The following is a 24,764-nucleotide window of genomic DNA, read 5'->3' as shown; positions in this document are numbered from 1 at the left end:
GCTGTGTTGCCTTAGTCGTGAGAATCTCACTGTACTTACTTGAACTCTAATGTCCATACTTCAGATTCTTTTTAAAGAAAAGAGATAACACAGGGATTTGCCTCCTGAAAATAATGTGTATGCTCATTTGTGGGTCTCATCACTTTATTTTGTCATAGCAGGGAAGTCTCAGCCTCAAGTTAGGAACTTAGATAAAGACATCGTATTGAACTTTGTTCCCCAGCATCAAGCTATCCTCCAGCCTCAAACCTGCTTCCTCCACGCTGCTTGGTGAGATGGGGTTAGGAACGCCGTACCTCTGTATAGTCAGCTGTTTCTTGGCAGATTCTACAACAGCACATACTGGAACGTGATGACCAGGCTGGCAGAGGGAGAAGAAACTTCCTCGGGCTCAGGTTGATTCGTTATTCCCACGTGTTGTTTCTGAGATCATTACCCTAGCAACAACCTTTTACCCTAGCAACCTTCTTCATGGCAACCCCCACAGAGCCTTCCTGTAAGCCCAGTTGCATCCAGTTTGCAGCTGCCAAAGATGTTACCTCTGCCTCAGAGTTCTCATCCTAGGCTGCGGTTTTTGAAAGATTCCCATCTCTCCGGTTTTCAGCCAGCATTCTTAGGGTGGTAGCTGCTTCAGAAATTTTGTCTCCATGGTAACTGTAGTACTTGTCTTTTTAGTAACCTGACTAATCACTTCTACATAGTTATCAGTTCTTCACATTAAAGTTTCTGTATTACTTGACATGCTTTCTTCTTCCAAGGAAGACATGGTGAGACGCAGACTTAACAGGTCTCAGGTATATATTAGCTTCCTGTTTGCTTACCAATACTTTTCTACACTCTGTAGTCTTCTTTGGAATGGAGGTTGAACCCAAGGCTTTGTTAATACTACTACTGAGCTATACTGCCAGCCCTTGATCTAATTTTTTTACGCATATGCTGCTCTCTCTAAATGCTGTCATTGGAAAATGACTTGAAATTTTCATCTGGTCTCAAAGATGGTAAGAAGAAATCAGCTGCTGGTTGTGACATTAGGTACTGGTGTTCATCTAGTTTTGCCCAGGCTTTCTCAGGCTCTGGGCCTTAGGTGGATTATATAACTTACTTCTCACTAAGACTGTGAGGTAGGAACTGCAGTGATTAGCACTGTTTCACAGTCTGTAGAAAAATTTGTATAAGACAGCATGCTCAAGGACAGAGCTGAATGAACTGGGTTTGAACCCTCATGATTCCACTTTGGCTCTTCCTGTCTCAAAGGCTGGTTCTAGGTGATAACTGTCCTCTTGAATCCAACTGAAATTGGTAATGGAGTCAAACACAGAGGTCAGATGAGAACTCTCTTTTCAGATCCATAGCCTATTTTAAAAATTGGGTTGTTTCCTTTACTATTTGTTTTTTGAGCTTCTGTATTACTCTGCAGATTGATTCTCATTTAGATGAGTATCTGTCAAAGACTCTCTCCAACTCTGAGAGCTCCTTTTTCATATGATTGGTTGTTTCCTTTGCTCTACAGAAGCATTTTGGTTTATGAAGTTGCACTCATCAGTTGTTGGCCTTAATTCCTGAGCAATGGAGTCCTGTTCAGAAACCCTTTCCTATACCCAAAATTTGTAGGGCACTACTTTTCTTCTCATAAATTCAGCATTTCATTTTCATGCAGATGTCTTTGATCCATTTGGAGTTGAGTTTTGTGCACAATGATAGATATGGGTCTAATTTCATTTTTCTGCATATTGCAGATACATTGTGTACATGTATGAAATTGTCAATAAATAAAAATGCAAAAAGCTGGGGGGAAGAGTCCAACTGAACTCAGGAGATCACAATTAAAGATTCCCTATAGCTGTGATCCTCTGCTAAGGGTTACTTTTTATAAGGTATGATGTTAGATGAAGTTACCTGCTTATGACATTTAACACACACACACACACACATACACACACACACACACACATACACACACACACACACACACACCATATATATATTTGTGTATTTAAAAACCTATAGGGAGTTGGGACACTGGGTTGTTTTCATCCTTGTTTTTCTTATTTCTGTGCTCCAGCATCTGAGATGTGGTAGCTGTAAGAATGTAGAAATGGATCTAGGAGGAGGGTTTCCTACAGACAGTTTATGTTCTGTTTCCTGTCTGTGTGTATTTACAGTCTATAATAAAACTCTGGCCTCAGCCTTGGTCTAAAATGTTAATTTAAAAGATAGTAAAACATCTCAACTGGCAGACAATCATGAGATCAACATCGGACTTGGGCATCTCTAATACGAGTTGGACACTAAAAGCCAAGAGAACTCCAACTGTATCTTGGAAACTATATCTTCTACTGGTCAGAATTCTCCTTCCATGAGGCCACAGTTAGGTTGCTTCCATCTATATCAGAAACCAAGGTACCAGAGCATTTTCTTACATGTATGTACTAGCAAAGGCTCTGCATCCTTAAAAGACCTCCACTTCCTCATAATATCATTTATACAGTGGTTTAATCCCATTATCCATGAGGGCTTTTCTAGGGGAACATGAGGCTCACTCCATGGGAAAGAATACACAGTAGCACTACAAACGTAGTCAAAAATCTGCAGGTGTGGAGAGTGTGGTGGGGAATAGAGTACCACTGCTTCCCTAAATGAACATGTTGTCAACTTGCCTTCTAAATATTTAAGTTGAAAGCCATAGTGTTATTCAGTCTGCATCAAAGAAACTCCTTGTTGCAGAGGTGAATGCTAATGCAGAGACTCATATCTGGTTAAAGTGCTGAGAATGAGTGACTGATGAGAGCTTATCTTAGGTGGGATGTCTATACCACACACTCACCTCTCCAGCCCTGAGAACATCACAGAAGAGAGGGTGAAAAGGATGTAAGTGATGGAGGATGGGAAGAGCAGCTTGACACCATCCAGATATAGCATTGTAGTACACCTATTAACACATAGCTGCTATGGATACCTGCATAAAGTTGGACCCTCCAATGTTCCGCCATAAATACAGGAGGTGTACATGAACCTCCATCTCTTCCTAAGGAGTTAACGGTTTCTAGGTATATGTGATTTTCTCTAATAATGAGGTCAGTCATGGAGTAGGTGGGAAGAAGGGGTTTAGAGAAAAAATACAGGGGATACCAGAGAGAAATGGGGTCAATATATTCACCGTATAATGTATGTATGTGTAAAAGCTATCAAAGGGGAGAAAAAAGAAAGTACTTTGGAATAGAGATCCAGTGCACCATGATTTGGGAGAAGAAAAGGGTCACTGCTATGGAATAATCCTCTTGTGTACTGTAAATATTTGTCACTTGAATTGGTTTAATAAAATGCTCATTGGTCAGTAGTGAGACAGGAAGTGTAGGCCAAGTGACCAAACTAAGAGTGCTGGGAAGAGGAAGGACGGAGTAAGGAGTCTCCAGCCAGACACAGAAGAAGCAAGATCAGAATGTTGTACTGAGAAAAGGTACCAAGCCAGGTGGCTAAACAAAGATAAGAATTATGGGTTAATTTAAGTGTAAGAACTAGTTAGTAATAAGCCTGAGCTACCGGCTGAACATTTATAATTAATATAAGCCTCTGTGTGGTAATTTGGGAAGCAGATGCTGGGTATTTGGGAGTTGCTGGTAGAATAGAGACTACAGGTCACCTAGAATATTTCACCCACCTCATAAATATTTATAAAAATTTAAATTCAACAATACAGAATCCACTGTGCTGCTACTACTCCTGTTTGGGAGAGACCACTCCAATCTCTTTTTCTAGTCCTTGCATTGATTTGCTAAATAAACTTCTATTGAAGCTGCCTGTGTCTCTTAACTGAATTCTTTCCTTCAAGAAGACAAAACTGAGGGACTACCATAACAAGCTAACTATACCAAAGGCTGTTGAGTACCAGTGCACTCAACTCCCTCCAGTTCTAGAACATTGCTCTTCTAGATGTACCACAAACATTGTCAAGGTCCTAGACATAGTAAGGGGGCACAGCTGAAAAAAGAAAGTAAAAACCTTTCTTGGAATGGAGGTCAATCTCCATGTCCATTGTAAATTTCACCCAGAGGTAAAGAATGACCTGCTACTTGACTTAACTCTCTGCTGAGCAGTGGCATTTCAAATGAATGCCACTTGAAACGTCTAGGACCAGTACCTGGTAATTGTCTTTCCAACAAGACAACATCTCATAGTAAATAAAAATAATCTCCAGACAGCAACTACTTTTAGAGAGAATTGAAAAAGAGAGGAATTAGCATAGGGATCACAGGGGCAAAATTACAACGTGTCAAGGTATTTAAAAAGTACTAAGTGATTTTCTTTTATGTTTTTCTTTCCCTCTAGATGAGATGAGTGGAGGGGAAAGAAGGTTTGTCATTGCTCTTTAGGTTTTTTTGTTGCTGAGTAAGTGAAAAGAAATGGAAAATGAGGTTCTTCCAATTTCAAACTGTTTCAATATGGTTACTCACATGCCCTACAGAGAATTCCAGAAGGCATGAACCCAGTCACAAATCGCTACACATCAGCATTTTGCATAAAAAGAAAACATCCATATCTGACTCAAGCAACAATGAAATCAATACAGAAACATTTCCAGAGAAGTCCTGCAGGTTTTTTATGCATTTACAGCTACTATTTCCTGCAAAAAATCTTCTGACTGTTTAATAAATCAACTTTAGATCCACAATCCCTAAAGGTCCATGATTTTCTTTATCATTGCCTGGGGAGCCCCCTGAAGACACAAAGTGGCATTTGTTTCCCCTGCTGTTTCCATCCTTATTAGATGGTTTATCTCTGCTGGAGTTTTTGATGTTTTTGAATACATGGGTTAATTCATATCTTGCAGTCTTCCTACTTTAGCCCCTTCCAAAGCTTGCAGAATGTCATAAAATGTTCATCTGACCCACTTGGAAGCCAAAATATTGCACTCAGCCCTCTGGCTCAGGAGAAAACATTTCAATGTGCGACCCACAGGCCACATGCTCCCTGTGATGACTATGAATGCATCCCAGCACAAAAGCCCAAATTTACTTAAAATATAACTAGACATTTTGGCAATGTGAAGTTTGATTGTGTGGTTCTCAAATGTGAGCTTTGTAGATGCTCTTGCCTCTCAATGTCAAAAGTTTGAATATATCTGCATCTCACAGTGAGTACTATTATGTCCATCCATCACCTGCATTTGAGGGGACTAACTCCTGAATGTCTCAGCTATCCAAGTGCATTATTTTGGATGCTGCAGAAAGTAAACTTGGAAGAGCTTCCTAAATGATGAAAGGTAAGGTAATATCTACACAAATCCTAAGTATCTTTCATACTTTATTAGTGTGTAAATCTATCGTTCTGAATTTACATAGATAATGAACGTAGTATCTGAAAATTGACCCTGGTTTTGAAGTTACTAACTCATGAAAATGAGATGTTAATATTAGATGAGACAAACAATAACTATTTTCCTCTCGATATCATAGTAACTCTGACCAATGAGATGAGTATAACAAAGAAACCAATCACAATGAGCAAAAGTTAAAACACAGATTTTAGTGGTTAGATGCCCTTCTGTCTAAAGTACCAAATTCCTCTGCTATGTCAACCACATCTTCTTTGTATTAAACTATCAATGCAACTTTCCCTTGCATTCCAGTCTCTCCTTCAGAAATAGAAGATTAGGACAAGATTATTTCAAGGGCACATGTGAATTAATATTTTAGAAGTATGCTTAAGGCTGGAGAAATGGCTCAGTCATTAAAGGCTAGGCTCACACCACTATATATATATATATATATATATATATATATATATATATATATATGCTTAGGACAACACTTCAGTGTAGCTGAAAGTTCTTCTGTGCCCTCCCAGCTCCTGTGGCCTCACAGTCCCTCAGCCCCTCACACCCAAATGAACACACAGAGGCTTATATTAATTACAAACTGTATGGCCTATTGGCTCAGGCTTCTCGCTAGCCAGACCTTATATCTTAAATTAACCCATTTCTATAAATCTATACTTTGTCACGTGGCTTGTGGCTTACCAGTACTTTTACATTTTGCTTCTCATAGCAGTGGCTGGCAAAGTCTCATCTGTTCTCTTTTCTTCTCCCCTCTCTCTCTAATTAGAATGTCCTGTCTTACCTTGTTCTGCCTCACCATTGGCCAAACAGCTTTATTTATCAACCAGTCAGAGCAACCTATTTTCACAGCATACAGAAAGACATTCCCATCATTTCCCCTTCTCTTTCTATTCAAAATGAAGGTTTTAACTGTGTGTTCATTTGGGTCTGAGCACCTGCGGGACCTCAAGGACGTGGGAGCCAGGTGGGCACAGGAAAACTTTCAGCTGCATCTCAGTCTTCAAAATATGTATCTGTTATCATTACTAATATTTCATTACATTATAAAGCTCTTAAATACTAAGGGTCTGTTTTGTTTATATTTAGATTTCTTAAATTATTAAGTGTCCAGTAAACTCTTACTCAGAACATGCTAAATTCATTGGAGCATTTAAACTGGAGGATTACATAATGAGCTACGTAATGGGCAAATAGCACAATCTCAAAATCAGTCTATATAAAAATTTAACACATAGCCGGGCAGTGGTGGCACACGCCTTTAATCCCAGCACTCGGGAGGCAGAGCCAGGCGGATCTCTGTGAGTTTGAGGCCGGCCTGGGCTACCAAGTGAGTTCCAGGAAAGGTGCAAAGCTACATAGAGAAACCCTGTGTTGAAAACCAAAAAAAAAAAAAAATTTAACGCATAAACATACATTTATTGAAAAATAACATGATCAGGCCATAAAGAAACTCCAGCCAAGTGTGGTGACATATACCAATAATCCAACGCTCACAAGACTGAGTGGAAGAATGGCTTTGAGTTCAAGGCCAGCTTAGACTATGGAGTAAGCTTGGGGTACAGAATGAGATGCTGTCTCCAAAACCAAAACTAAAATAAAAACAAAACAAAAATCCAACAATAAGAAGAAATAGAAAACAAAGTCTAGGTCACTGCAAGGCCATCACCCTGTTTCCAAAGCCCCATTCTGGGGCCACCAGCTCCGTTACAATTTCTTTGATCAGCACCCCTGCTTTCTACACAATGACTACAATAATTTGTATGCTCATTTGCCATGTACTACATCCCATTTTTTTCTAGTCTTATAACTACTTGTATAAAATACATTATTTATTAAAAACAAAAACAGTGAAGCCTTTATGCCATTTTTCCCCAAAACTTACAGTTGAATGTATTTGCTCATAGTAGGCTCACAGAAAATTTTTGCAGAAAAAAAATGTATAAACTCAGTGCAAGTATGTTTCACACTGAGAAGAGTAACTTGGCCTTACAAAGAAGCACACAATATTCTTCCTGTAACCAGGCCTGATGGTCCAAGTCTGTGATTCCCTGCTACTTGGGAAATGAGTCAGGAGGACCACCAGCTCAAGGCTTTTCTGAACAACTTAGACAGACCCTGTTTCAACAATTTAAAGTTAAGAAGTAAAACAGTGGTGTGGGGGTGAGACTAGAGCTAAGTTACACAGCAATTGTCTAGCATAAGTAAACCCAAGCTTCAATACCCAGCACCTCCCTCACACAAGAGAGATCCTCTTTGATGTCAATCTCATTGAAACCTCATGAAATACAAGTATTTTCAATAATCATAGACTGGGTAAAAGTTAATGATTAAGAGATTGTATTTTCAGATATTTTAGCATTTAGCAGGTACCTGATAAAGTCCTGAATGTAGAATATTGGAGGCTTTAGTCTTTGAGAAATGTTAAATTATTGAAGTATGAATGTGTATGGTCTTGTTAGCTGTTAGGAAGACACTTTTAAGGTATATCATCCACGCTATTGCCCTTCAAATGAGCATGAAGATTCCTTCAAAATAGATTAAATAAATTTATTTTTAATTAGGAATGAGTGTGTGTGTGTGTGTGTGTGTGTGTGTGTGTGTGTGTGTGTGTGTGTGTGTATGAGTGCAGGTACTGGCAGAGGCCAGAAGCTGTTGTGAATTCCTTGGAGCTGGAGGTAAAAGTAATTGAATGCTGCCTGATGTGGATGCTCAGAACCAAACTCAGGTCCTCTGAAACAGCAGTGCACACTCTCAACAGATGAGCTATCTGTCCAGCCATATCTTGTCATTTGTCTGTTTCAGATAAAGACCTGTAGTGAAACCTATCAGGAATCAGATAAAATCAGGAAGTCTCCTTGACTCATTCTGTTTAAGTTACTTGAGTTAAACTATGGTCATAATAATACTAAATCCTCTCCAAAAGATTTTACATTAGTCATTTAAAATTATGCACTGTATGAAGAAACAAGATATTAAACTGAACATGCTGGGGAATGAATGTGTTTGGCTGTCTGTGTGATGATGACACTTTCTGTCATGGAGTCTGGATGAGAAAGCTCAGAAACCCACAGACCCCTAGTAGATTATGCAGCGGCCTGGCAGAAAGCTTTGGAATAGTAGGGATGCTGTTGAGTAAAAGTTGCAGCAATAGGAATAGAAGGAAGAACGTAAGTCAAAGAAGGATGGTCAGATCCACCAGGGAGCCAGATGCCTAAGACTGGAGGACCAGCTGCAGCTCTGGATGCTGAAGGAGAAACAATGTCCACACAAAGGCAGGTTTCTCATCTTCATGCCTAGGGGTACTGGCAGTTTGGGGAAGGAAGACCAGGGAAAAGTTGATAAACATGATTAGACATGTTGACTAACTTGTTTTGAAGTCATGCAGGTTAATGGGGTGTAGCTAGAGTTTTTCTCTCCAGGTCCTGCCAAGCTCCAGCAGTCCTGTAGCCCACTGATAAAATAAATATACAGATGCTTATATTATTTAAACTGCTCAACCATTAGCTCAGGCCTACCATTGTCTAGCTCTTACTCTTATACTCAGCCTATTTCTGTTAATCTATATGTCGCCACGTGTTCTGTGGCTTTACCTGCTGCCTTTACATGATGCTCCCTGGACGGCAAGCTGGCATCTCCTCCTCTCCACCTTCCTGTTCTCTCAATTCTCCTCTCTGCTAGTCCCGCATATACTTCCTGCCTGGCTACTGGCCAATCAGTGTTTTATTTATCAATCAATCATCCACAGCACTTTCCCCTTTTCTTTTTTTTTCAAAAAGGGAGGTTTTAACTTTAACATAGTAAAATTATATGTAACAAAACAATTATTAAATAAGAATTAGTTACAATATTAAAGAAGATATCCTATCTATCTTACATTTGTGAGTCTAAGGTTTTATATCTGACATCTGTTATCATAACTGAGGAAATTATAACTCTAGTCTTCAATACATCAAAGACTCCAGAAGGATATATTATTACCTGAGAAACAGGAGAAGGATGCAAGCAACCTTCGGGAGTCTTTTTTTTAAATTTTATTTTATATTACAATGTAATTTAATTCTACATATCAGCCACTGATTCCCTTGTTCTCCCCTCTCCCGCCTCCCTCCCCTTCCCCCCAGCCCACCCCTCATTCCCATCTCCTCCAGGGCAAAGACTCCCCTGAGGATTGAGAGCAACCTGGTAGAATCAGTCCAGGCAGATCCAGTCCCCTCCACCCAGGCTGAGCCAAGCGTCCCTGCATAAGCCCCAGATTTCAAACAGCCAACTCATGCATTGAGCACAGGACCCGATCTCACTGCCTGGATGCCTCCCAAACAAATCAAGCCAATCAACTGTCTCACCTATTCAGAGGGCCTGATCCAGTTGGGGGCCCCTCAGCCATTGGTTCATAGTTCATGTGTTTCCAATTGTTTGGCTATTTGTCCCTGTGCTTTATCCAACCTCGGTCTCAATAATTCTTGCTCATATAAACCCTCCTCTTTCTCGCCAATTGGACTCCTGGGGCTCCACCCGGGGCCTAGCCTTTGATCTCTGCATCCAGTTCCCTCAGTCATTGGATGGAGTTTCTAGCGTGACAATTAGGGTGTTTGCCCATCCTATCACCAGAGTAGGTCAGTTCGGGCTGTCTCTCAACCATTGCCAGCAGTCTATTGTGGGGACATGTTTGTGGATTTCTGTGGGCCTCTCTAGCACTTTGTTTTTTCCTATTCTCATGTGGTCTTCATTTACCATGGTCTCCTATTTCTTGTTCTCCCTCTCTATTCTTGATCCAGCTGGGATCTCCCGCTCCCCCAAGCTCTCTTTCCCTTGACCCTCGCCCTTCATTACCCCCACTCAAGTCTAGGCTGTTCATGTAGATCTCATCCATTTCTTCATCATTGGGCAATCCCTGTGTCTTTCTTGGGGTCCTGTTTTCCAGGTAGCCTCCCTGGTGTTGTGAGTAGCAGTCCAGTCATCCTTGTTCCACATCTAGTATCCTCCTATGAGTGAGTACATACCATGTTTGTCTTTCTGAGTCTGGGTTACCTCACTCAGGATGTCATTGTTTTGTTCCGCTGAGTAGTATTCCATTGTGTATATGTACCACATTTTATTTATCCATTCTTTAGTTGAAGGGCATCTAGGTTGTTTCCAGGTTCTGGCTATTACAAACAATGCTGATATGAACATAGCTGAACAAATGCTCTTGTGGTATGATTGAGCGTTCCTTGGGTATATGCCCAAAAGTGGTATAGCTGTATCTTGGGGGAGTTTGATTCCCAATTTTCTAAGAAAGCGCCATATTGATTTCCAAAGTGGTTGTACAAGCTTGCGTTCCCACTAGCAGTGGAGGAGAGTTCCCCTAGCTCCACATCCTCTCCAGCATAAGGTGTCTTCAATGTTTTTAATCTTAGCCATTCTGACAGGCGTAAGGTGGAAAGATCTCCCATGCTCATGGATAGGCAGGACTAACATAGTAAAAATGGCAATTTTACCAAAAGCAATCTACAGATTCAATGCAATCCCCATCAAAATACCAACAAATTCTTCACAGACCTGGAAAGAATAATACTCAACTTCATATGGAAAAACAAAAAACCCAGGATAGCCAAAAGAATCCTGTACAATAAAACCTCTGGAGGCATCGTGATCCCTGACTTCAAGCTCTACTATAGAGCTACAGTAGTAAAAACAGCTTGGTACTGGCATAAAAACTGACATGTGAACCAATGGAATCGAATTGAAGACCCTGACATTAATCCGAACATATAATTTTTGACAAAGAAGCCAAAAGTGTACAATGGAAAAAAGAAAGCATCTTCAACAAATGGTGCTGGCATAACTGGATATCAATGTGTAGAAGGCTGCAAATAGATCCATATCTATCACCGTGCACAAAACTTAAGTCCAAGTACATCAAGGACCTCAACATAAATCCAGCTACTCTGAACCTGCTAGAAGAGAAAGTAGGAAGTAGTCTTGAACGCATTGGCATAGGAGATCACTTCCTAAATATAACAGCAGTAACTCAGACACTGAGAGAAACAATCAATCAATGGGACCTCTTGAAACTGTGAAGCTTTTGTAGAGCAAAGGATATGGTCAACAAGGCAAAGCGACAGCCTACAGAATGGGAAAAGGTCTTCACCAACCCCACATCTGACAGAGGACTGATATCCAGAATATATAAGGAACTCAAGAAATTACACATCAAAATGCCCAACAGTCCAATTAAGAAATGGGCTATAAAACTAAACAGAGAATTCTCAACAGAGGAAATTCAAATGGCTGAAAGACATTTAAGGAATTGCTCAACATCCCTAATTATCAGGGAAATGCAAATCAAAACAACTCTGAGAAACCTTCGGGAGTCTTGCAGGGTAGACAGAGACAGCTGGCAGCCTGGACAGTCACCTAATGTTCCTTTGTAAAGTTGGGCCATCTGTCTTCAGCCCACAGGCCTAGAGTCTCTCAGTCATTTCTCTCTGAATATACAAATATTCAGCTTCCACTGACATATCTTGGACAACTGTTCTCTTCTTAGCATCACTTTATGCTTGGGACCCAAGTTCTTCTCTTCTACATCTTCATAAAGCATAACAGATTTCTGTGAAATCGAGTCCCTTTAGTGTGCTACCAAACATTAGAACCTACCCATCCCTCCAATCTAGTTATGTTTTGCCCTGTTATCTAGCCCCCCCAACCTTACTGACCTCTAGTAACCACTATTTACATTGAGATCACCTTTTTTCCATGCCGGGTATCCATCCTAAAGTCCTGCTCATACTAGTCAAGTGCCCCACCACGAGCCACATCTCAAGCCTTTCAGATCAGCATTTAAACTGTGTGCTTTAACTATTGAAATGGGTTATTTTATAGGAAATACAAATTGCTTAGTATTTCCTCAAAATGATTGATTACCAAATAAGCTGCCGCTTAAGGACACCCACCCATCCCTCCCACTCCACTGTTACAGCCAAGGGCAAGACAGTGCTTATATATTCAGTACTGGGTCCTGCAATAGCATAGAGATCTAAACTCTGAAGACAGGAGTGAATGCCAGGACTAGAGTTTCCACTCTGTCATTTATTTGAAAAGTGTGGACATCATTTAATTTCTAACACCTTAGCTTCTTCAACTATAACATGGAATCACTAATACTACTTAGCCCCCATTTTAGCATAATGATCTTAATGATCCTCAGCACAATTGAGGACAGTGTGGATGTTTATTAAGGGAATATGCTTTGGGCAGCTTTAAGAATGTGTCCTCTCTGTTAAGGGTATGTTGTGTCTTCATGGACTAAAGCATTTACCTTAACTGTACAACAACAATAAGAACATCACTACTCTGTGTTTCACATTAGTCCAAATACATCTATTAAAATAATTAGCCATGGATGCTAGTTAACTTGCTCACCAGGTAAAGGTGTGTGTCATCAAGTCTGATGGCATGAGGTGGCCTTCAGGAACCACATGGTGGAAGGAAATAGACATTCACTTCTGTGCTCTGGGAGTCAATGCAATAGTGAGGTACTTCCTGTTACTAGGAAGTCTTTTGCATTTTATTTAGCACTTTAGTGTTTAAAAAAATCCATGTTTTTAAAAGGTGTTTAAAAAATAATAAGCAGAAGTTGAACTTACCCATTAAACCTATTTTGTGATGTATTTTCTTTTCTTCTTACCTGCAGTTTAGAGTGCTCATTTTTGTTACTTGTTGGAAGGATGAAGTCATTATAATAAAAGAAAACATCCAACCTAATTTTATTTTTGTGAGAATTTATTAAATACCCTTCAGGTTGTATATGAAATATCCCAAGATAATTAAGTAAGTAATTTAAAAATCTAGTAACCACTCAAGATAATGTTAGTAATTCTAGATTAGAGTGGTGTCTGGAATATGCTAAGTGTCATAGTAAAGCACTGTTGAAATTCCAGCACTGTTGGAATAATCACAATGAGGAAGTTGGAATGTGGGAATCAGAGTTAATGTGATGAATTTGTCATGGATATGGGGGTCAGGCAATGAAATAACCTACAGTGGAGGGGCTAGGTCTCCCAAGGATGTGCATTTCCCAGAGAGACTGGAGAGAGTAAAGAGAAGTACTCATGTGGGCAGAAGCTACAACCCCAGAGGAAGATGGCCAGCCCATGGCTTCTGATCACAATGAGCCATCAGCTAAGAGCTGTTGAGGACAGATTGCAACTAATTAGTCCTGGACAACACACTTTATCCTGATAAATGGTAACTTCCTATGTCAGAAGCAACAAGGAAAAGAAGTCTTCCAACTTTGGGGGACACCAGAGAATGTCCCACACAGAGGTATTATATAGCATTGAGTGACTGAGGACTCTTTTAGGCTAAAGCAGACATTGAGTCTGAGGAAGCCAATGCTTATAGTACAGTACAGTCAAGTTTCTTTCTCAAATGGAGCTAAGGATACATTTATGGAGAACCTTTCCTCATTGTTTTTCAATGAATTCTCTGATGCTAGAGAACACCCATGCTTTAGGCAATGGAGAACCATGTTTCCGTTCTGCCTTTTGACTGACATATCTCCATAGATCTTTTCTACCCCACTCTAATCTGAATGTGGAAGATCAGGAAGCAAGCTGAACAAGCTAGAGCAGAGTAGGGAGCACCTAAGGGAGTCTGAAGATGTGTCCTAGGCACAGCTGCATTTGTGTTTGTAGGAATGGAAGGGAATAGGAAGAGAGGAAAGACAAGCTTCCAGTCAGACCTAGACATAGTAGAGCCTGAGTCCACACCTCCTGGATCAGATGCATTGATGCATCTCCTGCAATGTTTTCACGGCACTAATAACTGCAGACACACAGACACACACACACACACACACACACAGACACACACACACACACACACACACACACAGAGAGAGAGAGAGAGAGAGAGAGAGAGAGAGAGAGAGAGAGAGAGAGAGGCAGAGAGAGATAGAGACAGAGACAGAGAGAGAGAGAAAGACAGAGAGAGACAGACAGAGAGACAGAGAGAGAGAGAGAGAGAGAGAGAGAGAGAGAGAGAGAGAGAGAGAGAGAGAGAGAGGAGAGACAGAGACAGACGAGAGATGGAGAAAAAGAAAAGAAAATTTAAAAATTTATAATAGTCCCAATGGACATGGACTTTTAATCTTTCCACTACAGGTAAACCAGATGATCAACTTTAGGTTACAAGAAGGATGGTTATGACCTTGTAGCACACAGCTTCACTTGACTATTGGACCATTCTTACATCTTTCAAGCATGGACTCTAAGTATGTGTACACATAGAAATTATCTAGCTGCAGACTCAGTAAGTGATTTTGGTGTAGATAAATAACTATTGAATGTATTTCTGCATAGAAGATGATTATTTATTCATGTTTAAATAATTAAACAATTAAACACAGCAAGGTATCACAGCTCCTTCTAATCAGAGAGGTATCCTGGGTATTCTGGATGACTTTGAGCTGCACCAGCTCAAGGATCAGATGGTAGGATAAACTTGATGTTCTGTAAGCTCAGCTCCAGCTCTACCACTGTGTAAGTAAAATATTTACATATCAGACAACTTGGGTGGGTACCAAAGTTTTGTACTGCACATCTGCTAGGATTATTATAAGAACAAACTTTTCTTAATTCAAGAACAAAATCACCAGTATCATCTTTGATCCCCTTAATTTAGTAAATTAATTTATAAACCTAGCCAATTAGCAATGATAACGTTAAGGTTTTTGTAGGATTACTCCAAAAACTTGAGTGAAATTCTGCAGAGCTGGCAGTCTTCCCTTTCATATAAACAGCTTTGGCATAGATTATATACTTTATGATCCATTATAAACAACCCAATTAGAAGAAATACCTTGAGGTTTGACATTTATATTTATGAACCTCAAGCAGGGGCTTTGAACTCAAAATGTGGTCTATGAAGAAGGAAGAACTAATAGAAGCCTCTAAACAGAAACTGTTATCCACCAATAAGGTCTTAAATTTGACAATTAGGCCAGGGGGTGCTTAACAGGCTGAACAGCCATAGTTAAGACAAAAGTTGGGAATTTTTGACAAATATTTAGATGCTGCATATTTGAAGGTGAGAAAAATGGTATAATTAACTAGACATAAATGCCAAGTTGGTTTTTGTTTGAGCTAATTATTGACTTTTTAGTATATACTTATATGAATTTATATTTTGCACAATAGTCTTGGCATATTAGCAATTATAGAAATTAATTTGTAAATATAACTTTTCTGTTCCTGTCAGCTGTATTTTGTTACTCTATAAAGGAAATAATCCCAGGACTTAGGATAAGTACTGATATTTCTAAGCCAAAAGCACAGAAAAAAGTGAATAAAAATAATCTGTTATTTATGATTATATTATTTTTAAAACTCATGTTTCAAAAGAGGCATTAGAATCAAAGAATTCCTATTAAAATCTTCAACCAATAGAGGGTAGAATGTTGTAGCTTGTGCCCCATGTTTAAAGACCAGGCAATACAGTTTCATATGAAATGGGGAATTTTCAGTCAGAAATACCAGGACTTAATGAATGAGCTATGCCATTTATTGTGAATTATACTTAATTCTCTGGGCCTTGTTTTCCACATCCATAAATGGCTTAGTATTTATAGAGGTGTTAGAAATGTATAAAACAATACATGAATGCACATGAAACACTCTGACACATACAGAAAGGAGCTCTGTGGAGAGAGAGGTGTCTTGATTAGAGGTGTCAACTATTAGTCTATACCAATAGGTTATCAGTGGTGAGTTACTTTTAATAAAAATATTTATTTGACATACTTTGAGAGGGAGGGAGCGAGCGAGGGAGGGAGGGAGGGAGAGAGGGAGAGAGGTCGAGAGAGAGAGAGAAAGAGAGAGAGAGAAAGAGAGAGAGAGAAAGAGAGAGAGAGAGAGAGAGAGAGAGAGAGAGAGAGAGAGAGAGAGAGGAGAGGAGAGAGAATAGGCATTTGTGTGCCACAGCCAGCATGTGGAGGCCTGAGAATAACATTTAGGAGTCAGTTTTTGCCTGTCCCATTGTTTTGGGGATCCCAACTCAGGTCCTCAAACTCTCATGGCAAGGGTCTTTCCCACTGAGTCAGCTCTCTGGTCCCTGATGGTAAGTTTTATAGCAAAGCCTGGGAGCCGTTATTTATACTAGTTGAAACGCATGCATAGATGTAGAATTAGATTTAATCTGTTTCATCTTACAATTAATTCTCCCCCCACCTCTCTTGTATGTGTGTGTTCTATGCACATGTGTTACTACTCATGCCATGCTTAGTGTCCAGGAAGGATGTGGAATGCCCTATCACTCTCTGCCTTATTCCCGTGAGACAAAGTCCATCATTGAACCAGGATCTTAACATTTTGGCTAGACTGGCTGACAAGTCATTCTCCATAGCCCTCAGGCCTTCTTAAAATGTTTAACCCTTGGGCTTCATCTCCCTTGGTAGCTTTACACTCTTGTGTTTCACTGAACTTTGCATAGTCCTCCTAAAGTCAGCTCTGGACACATGGGAATCTTAGTTGTTATTGTTGTTTTGTTTTGTTTTTATTTTTTTTTATTTTTTTAACATAAAAGGTAATGATAGTAGTTTAGGAAGACAGCCACCACCAAATAGCATGGAAATGCTAACTTCCTTTCCCTCTGAGAACATTCACAATGCTTCTGCCAGAGATTTTTGAAGTAAAATCCAGAATCCACTAAGTCAAAACCCTTCCATAGCAGTTCACATTACATATTCATCTTCTAGCAATGAACCAAAAGCCAATTTTCAGATTGGTAAAGCAGGTATGACTATATCAAACAATGGATGAATGATTTATGAATGCACCCTTGCTTACTGGCTTCGTGGCTGCCTTGGTGCTTGTGTTATTTCAAGGTTTCTGACGTATGGTGTATGGCCTGTGTGCACCAGTTACCTGAGATCATTGATAGCTTTCAAGCTGTTGCTTTCCATTGTGGAATGAGAACACACTCTCCTTCAGGCCAGCCATGCTAGAGTACGAGACCCCTGGAGCGTGCAAAGTCAGCTTCCCTGCTGGAGAGGAAGCTGCTTAGGGATGAGTCACATGCAACTTGTTGATAGGGTGTTGACAAGGCTGCTGGAGATGAACCCCACACACCTCATCAGTGTGCTCAGGGGTCCCCCTTCTCCTTCTGTGCCTTTTCTTCTGTCTTGTCAATTGCTGTGATCTGAAGCAAGGGTACATTTGGATTGCCGTGGGTTTTACAAGGGCAGACTGAAAAAACATATACTGCCTGGAAATAAGAGAAAGTTTCTTCTTAGGTGGGATTCGTTCTCTGTTCTTTTTAAGTCAAAAATGAGTTAATGGAGGCCATAAAAGAAAGCCTTGGTCCTTGCTAAGGTTATAATTCCTCAGGGTGCAACTTTCAATTTTGATTAACAATAATGGCTCAAAAGTAAATGAGAGCAAAACCTAAAATGTTATGATGGAAGGAATATTTTTAATCTTTAAAAATTATAAGTTGTTGTTCCACTGAAAACACAATGCATCACATAAATTGTGGATGAAGAATAGAATTCAACCACTTTCCTAATATCTGCCTTTCTCTTTTCTGGATTTAAACTGATCCCTTAAATGGTTTACTTTTGACTTTGGTAATTAAACATCCTTGGTAATGAAGGGGCCATGGCCATTTGAAAAAGAGAAGGTAATACAAGAGGTATTACCTTTAGGAGTTTATGAGTCTAAAAGTCAGCATAATAAAACATCACGGTCTCCAAGGGAGCCCATGTAAATGTGTTACCTTAGCAGTTAAGTGGATAAATGACTTCCCTGCCTATATAGACTTTTGCACAGCTCCTACATACATCATGTAAATATATATTTACTAAAGAGACCTCAAAACTTTGCTTATTTAAAAAACATATTAAATAAATTATCTTGGTTCAGAAAATTACATTGGCACTACCAGATTAGCCTGTGGTATATTATTTAAATAGATAGTCTATGCTTCCATGAGGAATGAATGTGCTACTTCCATAATTTTAAAAAACGAGTAGGAAGAAAATAAAAATATCCATGCCCCTAAATTATGCAAACAGGAACTCAGATGCCTTTATGTCATACTAAATGGTTTTCCCCACCACGTGCAAGCCTCCTTGTGTGGGAAGGGGCTACATTCTATTTTTAAAGAATTGTTTAAAAAGAAAATGAATTTATTTCCTCAATGTGACCCAGGAAATTCTGCTTTAAAATCGTCTAAAAATATCTAAATCACTATCACAATGAGTTCTGGAAGACAGCACAGCCAATCACAAACCTCCTCTTCCATTTGCAGCATGGGTGGACAACATTCCCATTTCCACTTTAAAGTGAGGTGGAGTACCATGTCCTGCTCACCTGCACACTGTCTTCTCTTAGTTCCTTTAAACTTGAGGACAAACAGCAACTCGAAGGAGCTAAAGGAACCTGTGTGTAGAGGTGTACTCGAGTGTTAAGTTAACCCCCTTCATTAGGAGCGATGCGATCCGTTAATAGCCTTGAGTGTGTGAATGGGGAAGACAGAATGATGAGGTGAGGATCAGACCAAATTCATTCAGAATCAAATCTTGCAAATATACGAATTGCCTTGAAACCCTCCCTCTCCTCTTTCCTCTCCCTTCTGTTCCTGTGCTCACAAGTGACCCAGTTTACTAACATGTGAGCTGCTAGCCTCTGGTTTACGTTCCTCTTCAGCAAAGGGAGATCACAAAGGCATCGGCACAGAGAAGCCGCTGTAATCAGTCAAGCTGGAAGCTGACACACTTCTTAGAGTTCTGCTTGCCAAAAATAGGATTTCATCTGTTCTGGATTTTTTTTTTCCCACCTGAACCAGTTAGTGTAGTAAAATGCCAGGCTTTGAGAATTCTGGACTGGGGAACCTGAGGTTTCGGTAGGTGGCGCTTCAACACAGCCCACCTGCCTTGGCTTCCGCGGGGCTCTGATTGCTAATACCTGTAGTACATCAAAGAGGCTTGGCCCAGTTTGCCTGAACTGCAGCTAGGCCATGATCCCAGGCAAGAGATGTCAAATGTAGGGGGGGGGGGGGGGGAATCTATTCAGAAAAAAACAAAACAAAATAAAAAAAATCCACGTGTTTGGTCATTGTCTTTAAACCTGTGCACATATGTGAACACACGTTCATACCTGTATTGGCTCTGCTTCTTAAGCTGAACGCCAGTGTAAATGGATTTTAAAATATCAATGATTTATAAGCTTTATTTTAAGGGGGGTAAATCTGTGAAGTTTCAGTAATATTAGCTTCTGTTTTTTATCTTTGATTGGGTTTTAGAGTCATGTTATGTTTATTGTGCTATTTTCCCCCTTAAAAAGCCATCCTGAAATATTTTAATGCTTAGTAGGTTTTCTCCCCAGATATTTAACTATTTAGATAAATGACTGTGGGAAAGTGCCAGTATTTCTGTGTCTAAGAAATAAAAATCAGCAGAAGGGACTCTCCCCAGCAATGTTCCCTAACACAGCCATAAGCTGACATAAACCAGGATGATTAAGTGGACAATAAGCTACGTGTCATTGGCGAACAGGAATAGGGATGCCTGGAGAGAGAGACACTCTAAAGGGATTCACTGTGCTAGGAAAGATCCCTATGGTCCATTGACCTAAAGATATCTGCGAACTTCAGCCTAGAGAGGCTGTGAGGGGATGGGGAGCCGGCGCAGCACCAAGAAGCCCCTGTGTGTCAGAACGACTAGAGGCTTGCAGCAAGTCCTTTACCACCGACACCTTTCCCGGAAATTCTACAGAGCCCTGTCTCTGCTACTTCTGACTACTGTGTAATCAAGTCATGCCATACCAGTCACTTCTAAACGTACGATGTAGAAGGAGATTGTTTTTTCATTTGAAAATCCCGTGAAATGGGAAAACTCCCTGAGCCCTCTTTTTGATACAGTCTTTGCCTTTCAGTCTACTGCTTTGGATTAAGTTAATTTAAAATACACACTTTAAAGTTATTAGACAGAAAAAGCAAACAAATGCAAGTCGCTTGCATGACGATTTTTTGACACATTTGACTATGTTGGTACAGTTACATATGAAAGTATAGGTTTGTGACTACTGAGAAAATAAAATCATCAAAAGTATAAAAGAAATAACTAAAGATGGGTTTGTTGCTTCTAGGTTATATGCTGTCTGTTTTGTAATTCACAGAACTTTAAAATGTTAGCAGAAAGGTGCATTTGGGGTTATGTTATATTTCTAAAAACTTTCAAAGAATGAAGCACAGTGAATTTTAGAATAATCAGTGATTTCAACATTGAACATGGTTTTCCCTCTTGAACAGAATAACACAAAGAAACTAAATGTCAGCTGTATCCTCGAACTTCATCTGGATTTCTTGTTAGAATTATCACATATTTGAAATAAAGGGACTCATGTGATTTGTGAAACTTCTCTTTTGACTGTGAGATGTTGCTTAGCTTTTCTCTCTGAGAAACCCGCCTTTCTTTGGCCCACGCCTCTTCTTCGGGTATTAATGTTCCCATTTCTCCTCTGGATGTTTTCGTACGTCTTTCTTGTAAGAGAGAAGGAAAAATGTGTCCCCAAATTTCACAACTCTGTTACTTGAATATATCGAACAGCCATTGCTTCGTTGACTTTTCATAACATTCTCGAGGTTAAAAGGCAGTCACAACCGGCAGGCCAGCTCTTTGCTGATCCCTCCTCTAAATTCTTTTTCTGCGTTCAGCTTCCCACGTCCCACCCCAAACAAATCCACTTTATTTTCAGCAGTAGTCAGGTTGAAAATGAAGCCCTCAGGAGGTTTGCTTCCTCCTTACCCTGAAGGTTTCAGGCCACAGAATGCCAGCAGAAAGGATGGGACTGCATGAGGCCCCTTTGGCAGTCTGTCATCCAGGAGCTCCCATCCGGGCCCCTGCTGCGCTCAGAGTCTGGCCTCCTCCCCAGCAAAGGGCCACACGGCTCGGGAGCCCAGACACGGGAGCATCTGATGCGAGACTGGCCTAATGAAAGTCCAGCATGGGGCTAAATGAGTTTCCACCAGTGCGGGGTGAGGGGCTAATGACGAAGCGCTCCCTGGGCTGCACAGTGCTGGGATCTTTGTCAGGGCATATGGCAGTTGGCCCTGTGCCTCGCTAAGTGGTTTCCTGTTAGATTTATCCCCAGAACGTTCTCTTCCTGGCCTCCCTCCCCGGGCTCCTTTGGCCTCTCCTCTTCCCTTCCTGGGCATTCCAATGGTCTCTTGGTGGGATTCTTGCACCACCAATACTTAGTGCTGTGTCTTAAAATGTGGGCACAAGGGCCGAGAAAGAGAAGAGAGCATTGGCAGTTAGACCCACTGGGGGTTTTCTTTCACTTGCAGCTTCTAGCTAAAGCATACATTTCTCAGAACCAGGGGGCAATCACCTCGAAATTCGTTGAACACAGTAATGTGGACAAAAGTCTTCCTTTCTCCTGTGGTTTTCCTTCCCTCCATTTTCATAATTCCTTTGCTTACAAGTTTTAGATTAATTTAATTCTGATCTATACTCAAGTCCAAGGCAGAATAAGAATAACTTTGACTTTTTTTTTTTTTAACTAGGCTTGTCTTCAGTGTATCATAAGTGACAATAAATTTGGGGAGATTCTCCTCTATAGGCAAATTTGCAAGGACATGTGGTGGTATATTGTGTACCCTAATAAACTTGCCTGAGGATCAGATGACAGAGCCAGGCACTAAATTAGACACAGAGGTCAGGCAGTGGTGGCACACACCTTGAGATCTCATGCCCTTGCTTGGGAAGCACACAGGTCTTTAATCCCAGGAAGTGATATGGCAGGGCAGAGGAAGGTGTATAAGGCATGAGGAAACAGGAACTCACTCTCTTTAGGGTGAGAATTTCGTAGAGGTAAGAACTAGTGGCTGGCTGTTCTGCTTCTCTGATCTTTCAGCTTTCACTGTAATATCTGTTTTTATTATTATTATTATTATTATTATTATTATTATTATTATTATTATTATAAGACCATCTAAGATTTGAACAACAAGGACAAGTTTGGGTTTTGGGAAGTGAGCTTTGCTTTGATACAGGTAGCTGAACATCATTGTTTGAATTGTTCTGGGGGGAAATTCCTACCATAAATATTATAGCAATATCCAAATCCTATATGTTTCTTAAATATACATTTTACTTTTCTAAATTATATAAACTCATTAAATATAGATAAAACCAATGCCAGCTTGGGTATTTTAATATTGCCTACATGGACTAGTAGTTAAATGTGGTTTCTTTAAGTATGTAATGTGTTCCTACACCCATTTGTGTTCTGCTTGTTAAATTATAGAGGAGTTGAAGGCTAAAGAACATGATTATGAGAAGTCTGGTCTCGTGTTTCGCCCTCTACATTAGTAAAAGCTCACACATCTGAGAGCAATGGGATTAGGCAGAAGATCCTAAAGCTGAGAAATCTTGATACTTCAATTTGACAGTTTAGTTCTAAGCTCGCTCTCTCTCTCTCTCTCTCTCTCTCTCTCTCTCTCTCTCACTCACTGTCATTAAACTTACACTTCTGACAGAAAACTTCAAGACTTAAATACAATGTGAAATATGCTCTAACCCAAATACAAGTCGTCCTTTCATAAACTCACTCTGAAGGATTCTAAATGGAGTCTCTTAACAGTCACATGCTCTCCACTGAATGAACCCATTCGCTGCAAGGCTACAAGTTTCCATGGGCTCCAAGAGCTCCCCCATGTCAGCCAGGAGGTCACTGATAGGATCTAGCTGAGATTGTTTTCTTGTAATTTGCATAGTGCAGAAATACCACCTCGTTCCATATGCCGTATGCCCCATTTTAATTTATTCCCATGACAGGAACTCCATTAATATAATTTTGGAACAAAGTGAGTGATAGGAATTTTCTGTGTCACTGAAAACTAAGCCTGCTTTCTTCTTAAGCAAATATTGCTTTAAATGTGCAGGAGAGGAGCTAGGGAGTGGCTCAGTGGTAAAGGGCTTGCCGCACAGGCATGAAGAGCTGGGTTTGAATCCCCAGCACTCCAGTAAAGCCAGGAATTAGAAATACATGCCCACTCCTATTCTGGGGTAGAGAAGAGGTAGGTGGATCCAGGGGCGTATAAGTCAGACTGTTTAGTATAAATGCTAAACTCCAAGTTCATTGAGACACCTTCTCAAAAGCAAGGTTAAGAATAACAGAGAAAGATGCCTTTATATACATATAAAAGGGGAGTCCACAAGCAGGTGCACACACACACACACACACACACACACACACACACACACACACACACATGAGAGAAAGAGAGAGAGAGAGAGAGGGAGAGAGAGAGAGAGAGAGAGAGAGAGAGAGAGAGAGAGAGAGAGAGAGAAATTCTGGTTATTTTTAGAATTTAGTACATTCTAGTTTACATTTATTCTCATTGCAAACTATTTACAAAGTATTTTTAATTCTGTGATATTAAAATAAATAATAATAATTTCCCTGTATTGTGTTTTTGTATAGTGTAAATATTTTTCTTAAAGCTGTGTTCTTTTTTTTTTTCATATGGTTTTGAGCCTTGGTTTACATCAAGAATATAACTTCTGGTGGCATGTGCCTTTAATGCCAGCGCTGAGGAGAAGAAACAAATGGATCTCTGTGAGTTTGAGGCCATCCTGTTCTATATAGAGACTTCTAGGATCAGGGCTACATATAGAGATCCTGCCTCAAAAAACAAAAAGACTGAAGAAAGAAAGAAAGAAAGAAAGAAAGAAAGAAAGAAAGAAAGAAAGAAAGAAAGAAAGAAAGAAAGGCCACCTCTCATTCTATTGCTATTGTTCCTTTTAATGTTCTTTTTTAATTTCCAGAGAAGTGAGGTAATGCAGAATAAGAAATATAAAATAAACTGAAAAGACATTGAATCACCATGACAATAATGTCAAGTTTTTTCGCCTCAAAGGAATACAGCATTATCCAAAATTCTAATAACCAGCAGATTTTGGTCTAGTTTGTGGCAGACATGACTTTCCATCTTCTGTTCTCATTATCATAGCGTTACTGATGTTTACACAGTGCTGGGCACAGGTACGAAGCATCACGAAGTGGAAAGACACACAGACACGGAATCTTCTTGGCTTTGGATCCTGAGGGCTTTGGACTGTGCACTCATTCTGTCTTTGATATCTAATCTCTCTGAACCACAGTTTTAGACTAGACAAATTTGGGATCTAGAGAGGAAATTTTCTGTCTTATCTCAAGTGTTAGCACCTGGATCAACTATCATTTGCAGGGGTCACCTTGTTGATGAAAAGGCAGTGAGTGCTTCTGTCAGTAGGTAGATAATGTAAGTCACATGGGGCCAGGCCACCTACACAGCCCCTACCAGGATGGTCTTAATGGTTAACCATTAAATTAGATAGTATTTTGATTGTGTGATTTGGACCTCTTTAGCTATTGATACTCCTCACAATTTTTGGATGATTAAG

The 24,764-nt window shown here is 40.0% G+C and overlaps 1 long non-coding RNA gene across 1 annotated transcript; it reads left to right on the top strand.

Annotated features, from left to right (window-relative positions):
- Positions 1 to 291: 291 nt before the first annotated feature.
- LOC131910366 (uncharacterized) lies at positions 292 to 4,669 on the top strand. The gene is made up of 2 exons (XR_009379116.1): positions 292 to 650; positions 4,327 to 4,669. It is a non-coding gene; the product is annotated as an uncharacterized LOC131910366 (long non-coding RNA).
- The last annotated feature ends 20,095 nt before the right edge of the window (positions 4,670 to 24,764 follow it).

The sequence above is a fragment of the Peromyscus eremicus genome, chromosome 5 (genome assembly GCF_949786415.1).
Source record: "Peromyscus eremicus chromosome 5, PerEre_H2_v1, whole genome shotgun sequence".
Classification (NCBI taxonomy): domain Eukaryota; kingdom Metazoa; phylum Chordata; class Mammalia; order Rodentia; family Cricetidae; genus Peromyscus; species Peromyscus eremicus.
The sequence above is the reverse complement of the archived record's forward strand: the minus strand, read 5'-3'. Positions and strand labels throughout refer to the sequence as shown.